Source organism: Eleutherodactylus coqui, chromosome 1, assembly GCF_035609145.1.
Source record: "Eleutherodactylus coqui strain aEleCoq1 chromosome 1, aEleCoq1.hap1, whole genome shotgun sequence".
Classification (NCBI taxonomy): Eukaryota; Metazoa; Chordata; class Amphibia; order Anura; family Eleutherodactylidae; genus Eleutherodactylus; species Eleutherodactylus coqui.
In genome coordinates, this window is record NC_089837.1 from 43,316,582 (window position 1) to 43,330,714 (window position 14,133).

The following is a 14,133-nucleotide window of genomic DNA, read 5'->3' on the forward strand; positions in this document are numbered from 1 at the left end:
TGATGCTACAGTGAAGGCTGGCACTGGCTCCGTGATGCTACAGTGAAGCCTGGCACTGGCTTCGTGATGCTACAGTGAAGCTTGGAGGTGGCTCCATGATGCTACAGTGAAGCCTAGCGGTGGCTCCATGATGCTACAGTGAAGCCTGGCGGTGGCTCGGTGATGCTCTGGGGCTGCTTTGCTTCCTCTGACCCTAGAAACCTGCAACATGTGGAGGGCTAGATGGATTCAATAAAGTATCAAACTCCCAGAAAAAAACATCATGCCTTCTATGAATAAACTAAAGCTTGGGTGCCATTGGACCATCTAACAGGACAATGATCCCAAGCAGACCTCAAAGCCCACCAAGGCTTGGTTTCAGATTCTGGAGTGGTGACACAGTCATCTGACTTGCGCCCCATAGAACATCTTTGGTGGGATGTGTAGAAGGCGGTTGGAGCATACAAACCCAAGCATATTAGTAAATTGGAGGACATTGCTGTGATGAATAGGCCAACCTTTCTTAGAAACACAGTCAGAAGCCGCTATCTAGCTATGCATCATCTTTATAACAAGTCATATCAGCAAAAGGTGCTCTACTAAGCACTAAAGACACTTGTCATGAAGGGGTGAATAATTCTGAGACTGCAGTAATCTCGCAGGCGGGGCATTTGCCCGGGGTGCAATTATGAAGGACAGCAGGAGAGGCACTGGCAGCACAGTGTGATACAGGAGCAGAGCTAAACAGCTGATCACTGCCTTCTGACTTACTACACCGCTACCCCAGCCCATCTTGGCATTTTCACCCAGAAGAGTGGTGCTGTCTGATCTGCAGCGCCTGCCTGAAACCAGTATAGTTGCACAGAAGAGAAGCACTGCGCCGCCCCTGGCTTCCTGAGTCCGACACTGAACACCTGATCACTGCTCAGCGCTCGCATCCTGCAGCTGCCCGGGCCTGACACCATGCTTTTGTCAGTGAAGGCGCTGTGGCAGGCTCTGGTGGCTACAGGACAGGAGCGCTGAGCAGCAATCAGCTGTTCTGTGTCGGACTCGGGAAACAGGGGCGACCATGCTAGGCTATGAAGAGGTGAAGCACAAAGCTGCAATGTCCCTGCAGACAGGAGGCGTTGTTGTGTCTAAAACGGCTCCCATCACTTCAGGGAAGCAGCGATCCTCCATCATGGCTTTTAGCCACACGGAATCATAGGCAAGTGTTTCCCATTGTTTTCAATGAATGACCTTGCACGCACCTCCGGCCCCATTGAAAGCAATGGGTGAGGAGTTCCGAATGAAAGCCCAAAATCAGGACATGCTGATTTTTTTCCTGCACCACTTATGTATATGACTGTATTCAAAAGAATGGAGCTCGTATTTGTGCGTCTCACAACGCATGCATCTCACACGATTTTCTCAAGCGGTTAAAGCAGCCTGAACCTGAGTATGAAGAGATGGTGAACGAAGTGGAAGAGATTATTCTACAACTCCTGGGGACAGTTCAGCTTCTACATGAGAAGACTCTGCACAGCTACCACACTCAGAAAGTGAGGGCAGGTAAGGCGGCCATGGGAAGGGAGCGACTTCTGCAGGACGTTTAGGGATCTGCAGGTCAGACTGCAAGACTCTTCTGCTGTATAGTAAGTCAGAAGCAATCAGTGTTTATTGCCCAGAGATCAGGGGTGGCGCAGCGCTGCTCTTCTGTGTGATTATGTCTGGCTTGGAGGCTGCAGGTTAGGAGGCAAGGAGCAAAATTGCAAACTTAACAATTCAGTGACAGAGGCTCAGATGAAGTGGAGGGGGAGCGCCAAACAATGTTTGTGCTGGATGCTACTCCTCTGATCATGGCTACACCCACGGGGCGATTTTCACAATGAAGTGATTTTGATAAAAAAAATTTACATCGCTTCTGTGAGATTGCAATCTTCACGCAAGTCAAAGGATTACAAGTGCTTCACATATACCTCACTGGGAAAAATCCCATCACACCCGAATGCACATTCAATTTGTTTTTCCAAGGTTCCACAGGAAAGGGGTGATTTTTCCTATGGGAGCGTCTAAAACTAGGAAATGGTTTAGTTTATGCCTCGAGGAGCGGAGAAAAAAAAAACAAAAACAAAAAAAGAACACACGCACACATCAATAAAGCGGTCCAAAAGTATGGATTTCATATCCACACAAGTTTTTTGTTCATGTGCATAAGCCCTAACAGTGGCATTTTGTAGTGAAAAGGAAGAAACCATTTGCTGGTTTAAATCTTTTTTTGACAATTTTCATATTCCAAAACAAGAATCTGTTTTTTTGGATGAAATAGATTTATTGTAAAATGTTTTCCAAATGTAGAAAATCACAGCGGTTTCTTTCTTGTGTGAGTTCTTTGATGAGATCTACATTTGGTATGAGAAGTAAAACATTTCCCACATTCTGGACATGAATAGGGCTTCTCTCCTGTATGAGTTCTCTGATGCCTTTTAAGATCTGTTTTTGCAATGAAACATTTCCCACAATCTGAACATGAATATGGCTTCTCTCCTGTGTGAATTCTGTTATGGATCACAAGAGAATATTTCTGGGTAAAACATTTTCCACATTCTGAACATGTATAGGGCTTCTCTCCTGTGTGACTTCTCTGATGCGTCATAAGATCTGCATTTCGAATGAAACATTTCCCACATTCTAAACATGAATATGGCTTCTCTCCTGCGTGAATTTTCTGATGTGTAACAAGAACAGATTTCTGAGTAAAACATTTCCCACATTCTAAACATGAAAATCGATTCAGTCCTGTGTGACTTCTCTGATGTATAGCAAGAGTCGATTTTAGCATTAAAAATTTTCCACATTCTGAACATGAATAGAGTTTCTCCCCTGTGTGACTTCTCTGATGCCTTTTAAGATTTGATTTTCGGAAGTAACATTTCCCACAATCTGAACAGGAATATTGCTTCTCTCCTGTGTGAATTCTCTCATGTAAAACAAGACCATATTTCTGTGCAAAACATTTCCCACAGTGTGAACAAGAGTACGGCTTCACCCCTGTGTGGACTCTCATGTGTGTAAAAAGACCTGATCTTCTTGAAAACTGTTTTCCACATTCACCACACTGAAACCTTTTACCCCCTTTGTGAGTTGTAGGTGAGGTAACAATCTGTGATTGGTCAGGAGAAGGTTCCTCATGATTAGGGGGATTATATGACAGATCTATACTGACAAGCTGTGATTGGTCATGAAAAGGTTCCTCATGTTTAGGGGGATTGCAGGACAGATCTGTACTGACAAGCTGTGGTTGTACATGAACGGTGATGAGGTTTTCTGCTGAAGAGCGCTGCATGATATCTTCATCTTCTACTTTATATTTATACGATAACATGAAGTTTCCATCTGAGTTCTCAGGGGGATTATCTGTTAGGAGTAAGAATTTTAAAAAAGTAGGCGATTATGGTTTTCAAATCACAAAAGTACAAAAACATCTATCATCAACTCATAAGTTTAGGCAAATGGGAATCGTGAGATTCTTGTTGTGTCTAAAAGGGCCCTAACATCTAAGGATGGTGATAAGCAAAGTAGATGTGAGCAATGATTAGTTTCTCTGAGCTGTGTTACATTACCATCACTATCCATGCTGTAATCATTCAGCTAGATAAAACAGTTAAAGTTTGGAGCCAACATCCACAAACAACGCCTGACAGCAGTGACCTCCAACCAAGGTGTCATGGCACCCTGGAGTACCATGGCATGGAAACCCACCAGGGATGCCACAACACTCACAGCCAGGGAGTGAGAATTGGCCACATTAGGGATTATTAGCTGCTGGCCATTAGCACTGCAGGAAGTGGGGTGGGGGAAAGTGTTGCAGGCAAGCTCTGCCCACCATGCCTCTGTTCTCCTTCCCGGGTCACCTGTCATTGGTCTGGTAAAACTTTGGACCATTAAGGTGCCCATACACATTCAACAAATGAAAGAATAATTGCTCAGCTGACAGCCGTTTCCACCAGTTCCACCACACACAATTCCACCTCATCTCCTGGGAACAGAAGGACCGGGCTCTGAAAGTTAACATACTGGATTAATGTTTTCCTCAACATCATCTGTCAAAGTACGGGTGACCCCCCTCCCCCTCCCCCTCCGGACACATTAGAGACTTGTCCGGCTGCCAAAACCACCGTTATCAGCAGGTTTCAGACAACTAAAGTCTAATGTGTATGGGGGCCTTTAGTATGATTGTTGTCCACTAAAACGGCTGAAAGTCGTCCCAGAGATTATGGTTCCTGTTCTTCCACACAGAAGCGATAATCGCTTACTGCATGGAGGCGGAGCAGGTTGGGGATCGCTTCTGGCCGCCCCCCCCCCCCCCCCCCCCCATTCACAGCCGACAGGCAGTCTATCATAGATGAACGATTGTCTGATTACACGGGCCGGCCATGGTTTGCTTTTTATACCTGCATAAAGTGAACAACGAACGATAAGCGAACAAATTTTCATTCGTAGTTCATTCACGGGCAGCAGTTTCACTGAATGATGATTGTTCAGTTTCGCACAATCCGGCTATAAACTTAATGATAATTGTTCCGTGTAAAAGCCCCCTTAGATACAAACCGGTCACAGCATTTTTTAGGATAAAAAGTGCATCTAATATGACAAATACATTTATTTTTTGTTTTCTCCACTACATATGTAACTCTCTTCTTACCTTGTGATATCGGAGGCTGGTAGTTCTCCATCATGACATCCTTGTACAGATCCTTGTGTCCTTCTAAATACTCCCACTCCTCCATGGAGAAATAGACAGCGACATCCTGACACCTTATAGGAACCTGACAACACAATGATACCGTCATTACCCAGACTCCTCTAGTGCTGTTACTGTATAATTTCCCAGCATTCCCAGCAGTGTCACCTCTCCAGTCAGCAGCTCAGTGATCTTGTTGGTGAGTTCTAGGATCTTCTGCTCATGTATCGGTAAGTGAGGAGGAGCCTCTGTGATGGGGCTCCGGCTCCTGCTCCATCCTCCTGACTCATGGAGATGGCTGTTGGGAGTCGCTTCATCACCCGATGTCTTCCTCACCATTGTGTAATCCTGTGTATGAAGACAAACATGTAGGGAACTGAACTCAGTATTCATCCATCAGTAGAAAGTGAGGGATTGGGATCCCACTGTATATAAGGCTCTACATGGAAGACTAGATGGACCATGTGTTCTCCTTCCGACACCAATATTTAACGTGTCTATATAGATGTCAACTTAGTGGAAAATATCAAAGTCTGTGATCCTGCTGGTTCCTGGCTGTTGATTGGTTCCTCCTCATTACAAGGAGCCTACTTCCCATTCTCATTGCTCCTACAACATTACTATTAGGTCATTGGTTACCACTATACAGAACTGACTATATTGGTGGCCGATCTTCACATTCTCTGCTGCTCAGTTCTTCAGTTCTCCCTCACTTGGAAGGTCTGGAAGCCGTTATACAGGACACTGGATTGTTCCTATGGCTTCCTAGCTTTGCCACGGGCATTGCGGTGTCCCATGGCAAAGCTCCGCCACGGGAGCTGCCGCCGAATCTCCGCTGGTGAGCCCTATCTGATAGATAGGCTGACCACGGACAATCGGGGCAATTTGCAGCGTGCTGCAAATTGCCTGCAGGAAGCGGAGAATCGCAGTGATTTTCCGCTCGTGGACAGTGTGACGGCGCTTTCCATAGCAGTGCTATGGAAAGCTTCAGAAGGCGTGATTCGCCGGCGGTTTACCACTGGCGAAATCACGCCTTTGGACTGGCACCCTTAGTCTGACTTGTTACATAATACAATAAAGATAACATAAATACAGAACAGTTTACCTCTCCGGTCAGCAGGTAGATGATCTCTAAGGTGAAGCTTAATATCCTCTTCGTAATCTCATTGCTGTCCTTCTCCATCCTCGGTGGGTCATTCATGAGGACCATTTTGGATGAGGACATGAGAGAACTGCATGAACTGGAGGGTTCTAGTACTGCCGGCCCTTTATGAGAGAAGGAGAGACTCTAAATCATACGGGGACATCGTCATGTGTGATATACAGAACCTCACTTAGGCCGCCTGCAGACGAGCGGAAATCCCGCCGCGGGATTTCCCGCGGGATTTCCGCCGCTGAAAGTTTGCATAGGAGTGCATTAAAATACGCACTCCTATGCAGACGGCCGCGGTTTGGCCGCGCGGCAAACAAACCGCGGCATGTTCTAATTTTCTGCGGGGCACGCACTCACCCGGCCGCCGGCTCCGGTCTGCGCATGCGCCGGCTGCGCGGCAGCCGGCACATGAAAGAGCCGGGGCCGCCAGGCGCGGGTGAGTACGCGCTCGTCCCTGCAGGCGCTCGGGTCGGATCGCGCGGCGTGAATTCTCGCTGCCGGATCCGACCGGCTCGTCTGCAGGCGGCCTTACTGAGCATTGAGAGACGCAGGTTCTCAGATCCGTCACCACATGTATACAGGTATGTTCACACAGACGGCAGATGTTTGCTGGGGATATTGACATGGAACCTGTAGTAATTAGCTCAGTGAATGAGCGCAAACAACACACATAGGACTCCTGTGCAGCAGACCACCGCTGATTTGCTACTGATTGCCTAACCTGTTGATAGGCCATTAATACTTCACAACTGGACAACACCTTAGAACTGTCCCCTCAGCAGGCAGAAATGGTATAGCCTCTGTGCTGATGCATCATTGGATTAATTTAAAAGTGAAAGTAAAAATAATTTCAGCATGAAGATCGTGCCTGATAAGCATCAGACAGGGGGCTGCAGTACACAGAGGAGACCCCCAGAGTGTGACAGTTAATCAGGTGAGGGGGGCAGGGACGGAAAAATGTATTTTCCCCAGAGTGGGCCTTTAAAGTGGTATTCCCAACATGGACTTGTATGCCATATCCACAGTATGTGCTACAAATGTCTAATAGATGTGGATACCAACTCTGGGACCTGTAACTATGTGGAGAACGGTGGTCCTTCACTCTTTTGGTGATGCAGCCACCACATCCAGGTGGATTGTGAATGGAGAGGTAGGTGGCCACATGTGTAAGCAGCTCTCTCCATTCACTTGTATGGGGGTTATGGAAACCGCCCAGCAGACAATGACTCCCCGACACGTGGCTGATACTGGGGGCATCAGGGCCATCACCTGCAAATGGCTTTTAGGATGGACTGGCTATTCGTGGCATCTCACAGATCCCGGCACACACTATGTATTCAAACTCTGTGCATAAGGTCTGCATTATATGTAAAGGGAACCCGAACCGATGAACATGGCGTCCGATCTGTCAGCCTCCTCTTATAGAGCAGGAGGAGCCCAGCAGATATATTGTGTGTGGGGATATTCTGTATCAGCTGGTATTTAACCCCTTCCTGCACTGTATTTTTATGCCGCTTGCGGGACACACCTCCCACACGGTGGTATAACGGTACGCTGCGGCTCAATGTCCATGCCATCAGCAGGCGCTGACACCCCGCTACATCACTGGGATCAATACTCGCTGGGCATTACACGGTTGCCATGGTAACAATACCGCCGAGCGTCCAGCAGCGCCTCCCTGTGCCCAATGACAGATCAGTAGGACGGTCCGACCGGAGAACACGTCACATTTATCACCCCGTGTGCATCGCCGCTTACTGTGTAATTTATGGCAGTACTGAAAACATGTACCATGTCTGCGCGCTCCGCAAGACCTTCTCTGACGGTTTAACCGCGCCAAGATGGTGGCTGATCAGCATCAGACAGGGGGCTGCACTGCAATGCTGTACTAAGGCCGGCTTCACACCAGAGGATGTGCGATTGCTCGTGCCTCAGTGAGACATATCTGCGCTATGAACGAGGCTCTTCTGCGCTCGTATCGGCGTATTTCACGGCACTTTTTCTGCCCGGGACACAAACACTCCGATGGAAATGGTGGATTCATCTAATGAGCCCCGGATGGGTTCCTTCTGCAGCGGATCAGGCATCTCCGCCCGCAGCTGCGCATCCTCCCCGCTGACTTCTATGGGGCCGTTGGTGCGCAAATACACAGAAAGATAAGGCGTGTTCTATCAGTGCGGCTGAAACGTGCGCAGAAAATACACGCATGTGAGCGAAAACATGGAGAGCCGCGGGTTCTATTCACTACATCATATTGTGCGCAAATACATCCGTGTGAAGCCAGGCGAACAGAAGGGAGACCGAAAAATACAAGAAAACCGGGCGAAACCCTCCGGCGTCTCTTACCTGCCGGCCGGAGTCACACGCAGAGCTCTGATATCAGTGTGCTGTATACGTGTATATATATCCTCTGGGTACATGTGAAGGGGCGGAGCTCAGCAGTGAGGAGGAGGAGAAGTGGTGACTGAAGGACCTGTGATGATGTCACTGTCATGTGATCAGTATATGAGGGGGCAGAGCTCAGCATGAAGGAAAAGTGATGGCTGAAGGACCTGTGATGATGTCACCACCATGTGATTAGTAGGTGTGGAACTCAGCACTGAGGAGAAGTAGTGGCTGAAGGACCTGTGATGATGTCACTGTCATGGCGGTGTGCTGATGGTCATGTGATGTGACAGGGCGGAGCTCCCATATTATGTATGGAGTAGTGACTTTGTGGGTTTGTTATCTTTAACCCCTTGTAGCCCAGTGACTTAAAGGGGTTGTCTTGTGAAATCAAGTGGGGTTATACACTTCTGTGTGGCCATATTAATGCACTTTGTAATATACATCGTGCATTAATTATGAGCCATACAGAAGTTATTCACTTACCTGCTCCGTTGCTAGCGTCCCCGTCGCCATGGATCCGTCTAAATTCGCTGTCTTCTGGCGTTTTTAGACGCGCTTGCGCAGTCCGTGCTTCTCCCTGGTGAATGGGGCCGCTCGTGTCGGAGAGCTGGTCCTCGTAGCTCCGCCCCGTCACGTGTGCTGATTCCAGCCAATCAGGAGGCTGGAATCGGCAATGGACCGCACAGAGCCCACGGTGCACCATGGGAGAAGACCCGCGGTGCATCGTGGGTGAAGATCCCCGCGGCCATCTTGGTAAAGGAAGAAAGAAGTCGCCGCAGCGCGGGGATTCGGGTAAGTAATAAACTTTTTGTTTTTTTAACCCATCCCTTGGGTTTGTCTCGCGCCGAACGGGGGGCCTATTGAATAAAAAAAACAAAACGTTTTGGCGAGAGACAACCCCTTTAATATTATCCCCAGAGGTCTTGCTGGGATTTGCCCTGATGCTGCCCCCCCCCCCCCCTCCCCCCGATGCAGGGAGATCCCAGCAGTCCTGTGTGCACATAGTTACAGCACTTTGTCTTCCCTGTCGCCACGGGGCGCACTCACACGGCGTGCGGTTGTGGAGATACGCTGCGGATCCATGCGCCCCAACTCTGTGTATTCCTCTTTTCTTGCTTTTCTGCACACTTGAATCCACACTGAGCGCTGCGGACTTCCTGCACTTCTGGTACAAATAGATAGTAGAGGCGGTGAATATTCCTACAGATACAGGTGGAAGTCTGCAAGCTCAGAGTTAGAGGAACATTGGTACAATATCTGGATGTGGCAGAAATAGTTAGTAATTACCAGCTGCCACCAGATTCCTCAGGAGGCAGGGGGGCAACAACTGTCAAGTGACTGCAAGAGACCTGCAGCAAGATGTGGTGGCCGCAGGCACTGAGGGTTACATTTGTACAGGTGGCCGCAGGCACTGAGGGTTACATTTGTACAGGTGGCCGCCCTCACACAGGCGTTTGCAAAAACGCAGCCAAGGAAGCTGAACAAAACAAAAAAGCAATACTCGTCAGACAGGCGCCCCCCGGGTCTCTCCGGAGCTCCAGCAGGCTTCTGGGCACTTGTCAGTGCAGACAGATCATCTTTTGCTAGTAACAGGGTTTGATAACCTCTCCTCCAGCTCTGATTGGTTCTCGCTCGCTGGCTCAGCCAATTAGAGTCAGTGCTTGATGCACCAATCATAGCCATTCATTGAATGGCTGTGATTGGTTTATCAAGCTCTGGCTCTGATTGGTTCATCAAGCTCTGGCTCAGCCAATCAGAGAAATCTCTTGCTGGACGCAGGGATTTCAATCCCCATCACCAGCAACAGATGCTTGTCGGCACTGACAAGTGCCCGGAGCTCCGCAGAGCAGTGGGAAGGACCCAGACGGCGCCTGTCAGGTGAGTATTGCTTTTTTCCCCCATCTAGTGTAGCTAGGGCGTAAGGCATATACTAAAAGTGGAAGGTCTTCATGCACGAACTCCAAGACGCTCACCTCTACTGACCCAAAAGCACAAGAAACGTTGGGTCCAAAATGCCCAAGACCATATAAATAAGCTGAAGATGTTTTGGGATTCTGTTCTGTGGAGCGATGAAACACAACTGGAACTTTTCAGGCCTCTGGATCAGCGGTCTGTATGGAGGAGGAAGAGTGAAGCAGACGGTGTAGAGCCCCCTGCCTAAAGTGAAGCCTGGCGGTGGCTCCGTGATGCTACATTGAAGCCTGGCGGTGGCTCCGTGATGCTACATTGAAGCCTGGCACTGGTTCCATGATGCTACAGTGAAGCCTGGTGATGGCTCTGTGATGCTACAGTTAAGCCTGGAGGTGGTTCAATGATGCTACAGTTAAAGGGGTTGTCCCGCGAAAGCAAGTGGGGTTATACACTTCTGTATGGCCATATTAATGCACTTTGTAATGTACATCGTGCATTAATTATGAGCCATACAGAAGTTATTCACTTACCTGCTCCGTTGCTAGCGTCCTCGTCTCCATGGAGCCGTCTAATTTCAGCGTCTAATCGCCCAATTACGAGAAGGTAAACCAGATAGCGCCTCAAGGTTGACATGCAGTGGAAATCAACACTATTTTGATCCTCCAATACCCGGGGGAGAGCTGCAGAAATAACTGGGGTCTCTCATAAGAGAGTGATCCCAAAGGAATGAAATACAAAAGAGCTATCAGCAAAACAAAAATTTCTGCGCTCAATAAATAGTGTGAAACCACAAATAGTTATCTGTCAGAGAAAATATAGGAGTTACACTTACTGAGGAGGAGGGGGGTATGATGACCATGAGCCCCCTCCTTGAAGTGATGACTCCTTCAGTCTCCAAATAGATGTTTACCAGACGTTTTAAAAGTGAAGCAATAACACCTTTAATTTCAAAATTCGCTAAAATAACAGGCAACGCGTTTCAGTGCACACAGGCACCTTTCTCAAGCCATAATGCAACATAAAATACTCACATATATATAGGAGATAGATTACTTACAAATCATACCGCTGGTGGGGGCAGCCATATTGGGGGCGTGTCATAATGTGCCGACGTCACAGCGCCGGTCACATGGTTAATGTCCTAACGTTCTATCACTGCTGATGAGGTATGGGGGCGTGTTGTGGCGTATTATGATAACCTACGTCATTGCGTAGGTCACCTGACCAGCGTCCTTACACCCACCGCCAAAAGCGTCTTCCGATGGTGGTGGCCATATTTACGGTGTATATTAGATTCACCAGCGTCACCACGTCAGTCACATGACCGGCGCGGTGACGTGTGTCAATACAAGGAACGCACCTAACAGTCGCGACCTAGGTGGGGGCGGTATCTGGTGAGCCTACGTCATCGCGTTGTCCACATGACTAGCGCTCTGACGCGCTAGTGTTGCTGAAGTCTCCTAGCAACAAAGGCCAAAGGAGAAATGTATTATCCCGGCGGTGGGTGCTTTGATAGGGGCAGCGTCTGGTACGTCAACGTCATTGCGTCGGTCACATGACCGGTCTTCTGACGTACTAGTGTTACTGATGTAACCTAGTAATATAGGACAAATAGGGGGTACATTACCCCAACGCTAGTATCTTAATTGGCGTCTCACTGTCCTCTTCGTGGAAGATATTAGAAAAAGATCTTTATATATATATATACTTAGTTAACTCACAGTGCCTCAGTACGGTCACCTAATCAATTTTTATCCAATAAATTGTGGGCAGTATATATAAACATAAATTCATGCATTATGTCATTTCATTATTATTATTAAGAATCTATCCAAAAAGGCAGTATTTTGTTCAGTTAAAGTTAATTGAGCATTCTTCATATCAGTTCTTGTTTTACATATTTTCGCAACACATATAATCAGGGTTTATGCGTACCGAAGCAAAAAATGTTTTAGTAGACACTAGCATTCAAAATTAGCTAAAAATATATTTATAAAATATACAGAAATTTAAAAAATAAAAATTTTTTTTTATTTTTTTTTTTATATATTTTATGTTATTCTTTTTATATATTTTTTTTATATATTTAAAAATTTTTTTCCAGAGCTTTGTTCAATCCTACTGGATTCAGTGTTTGTAGTCGAAAAATCCAGTACATTTCTCGTTTTTTAAGCAAGGAAAATATTTCTGGTTTAACCTTCTCAAGAGGTGTAACTTTTAAACCTCTGGCGTCTTTATTATGTTCTTTTTTAAAATGTTTTGAAATGCTGTGTTTTTCGAAACCATTCACTATATTGTTGCGATGCTTATTGATGCGTGTTCGTAAAGGATTAATAGTGCGTCCTACATACCTTAACCCACAGGGGCATTGTAGGAGGTATATCACGAATTTAGAACTGCATGTTAAAAGTGATTGAATCTTGTGTGTTTTCTTTGGAGTTGTTATTGATAATGGTATTTCTTTTTTTCCATGCGTGATATGTGTGCAGCATTTGCATCTAGAAATTCCACATTTGAATGCGCCTTGGATCGGTTTTAACAATTGGTTCGTATCCTTTGTAACTTTATTCTGTTTATTTTTTTGTTTTTTAAAAGGACAAGAGGGAGCTAGTATGTCTTTAATTGTTTTATTTCGTCTGAACGTTATTATAGGCCTTTCAGATAAATTTTTTTGTAAAAAAGGATCGTCTTTTAAAATGTTCCAATGTTTTTGCAGAATATTTCGAATTCCTCCATGTTGCATGTTGTACTTTGTTATAAATCTTGATTGAAGGCTCTGGTTCTCTTCTTCCACCCTTTTATTTCTTTGTTTCTGGTTCTCTCTTTTTTGTTCGGTTGTTCTTATCAATGCTTTCTTGTAGGCCGATTCAACAAGTTGTGTTGGGTATTGTTTTTCATGGAAACGTTGTTTTAATATTACTGATTGCGTCATGAAGTCCTCAATATTGGAGCAATTCCGACGCATACGTACAAACTGGCCATATGGAATATTACTTTTCCATGATTTTGCGTGACAACTAGTAAACTTTAAATAGCTGTTTGTGTCGGTAGGTTTAAAATAATTTTTTGTGTTAATTACTTTTCTATCGTCAATAAAAATTTCAACGTCCAGAAAAACTATACTTTTTTGACTAAAATTTCCTGTGAATTCGAGTCCCCATTCTCTCGAATTTAGATTTTTTATAAAATTCTCTAATTCATGTTTTTCTCCTCCCCATATAAAAAATACATCATCAATAAAACGACGGTAAAAAATAATATTTGTATCTTTTATCTCTTCCTCCAGGGCTCCCATAAATAGGTTAGCATATGCCGGCGCAAATTTCGTGCCCATGGCGGTACCTTTGTTTTGAATATAAAAACGATCTTTGTAAGTAAAATAATTATTTTGTAGGATAAATCTGATTGCTCTGAGGATAAACATTTTTTGGTGATCCGGCATGGATGTATCCCTAGTCAAGAAGTGGTTGACTGCTGATATACCCTTCTCATGTGGGATGTTCGAGTATAAAGATGTTACATCTAGAGTACATAACCAATATTTTTCTTGCCAACTGTTCATTTTTAATGCTTCCAGAAAGTCACTGGTGTCTTTGATATATGCTGGTAGGTTAGTTACAATTCTTTGTAATTGATGATCTACATATTCTGATAGTGCACATGTAATCGAGTTTATGCCTGCAATTATTGGGCGTCCTGGAGGGTTCTCTTTATTTTTGTGTGTTTTTGGTAGGAAATAAAAAAATGGGGTCTCCGGTTCTTTATTACAAATATAGTTCCTCTCTTCTTTCGTGAGGCATTTTTCCTCTAACGCATTATCTATCAATTCATATAGTTTCTGAGATATTTTCTTCAGAGGATTTTCGTATAGCCTAGTATAATATTCAGAGTCTCCCAGGATCCTATTGGCTTCTTTTTCATAGTAGTCGATGTCCATGATCACCGTTGCTCCTCCCTTGTCTGCCCTTTTGATTGCAAT

The 14,133-nt window shown here is 45.7% G+C and overlaps 1 pseudogene; it reads right to left on the reverse strand.

Moving 5' to 3' along the window:
• The window catches only part of LOC136615389 (zinc finger protein 850-like), a 304,670-nt pseudogene that overhangs the window by 14,999 nt on the left and 275,538 nt on the right, over positions 1-14,133 (reverse strand).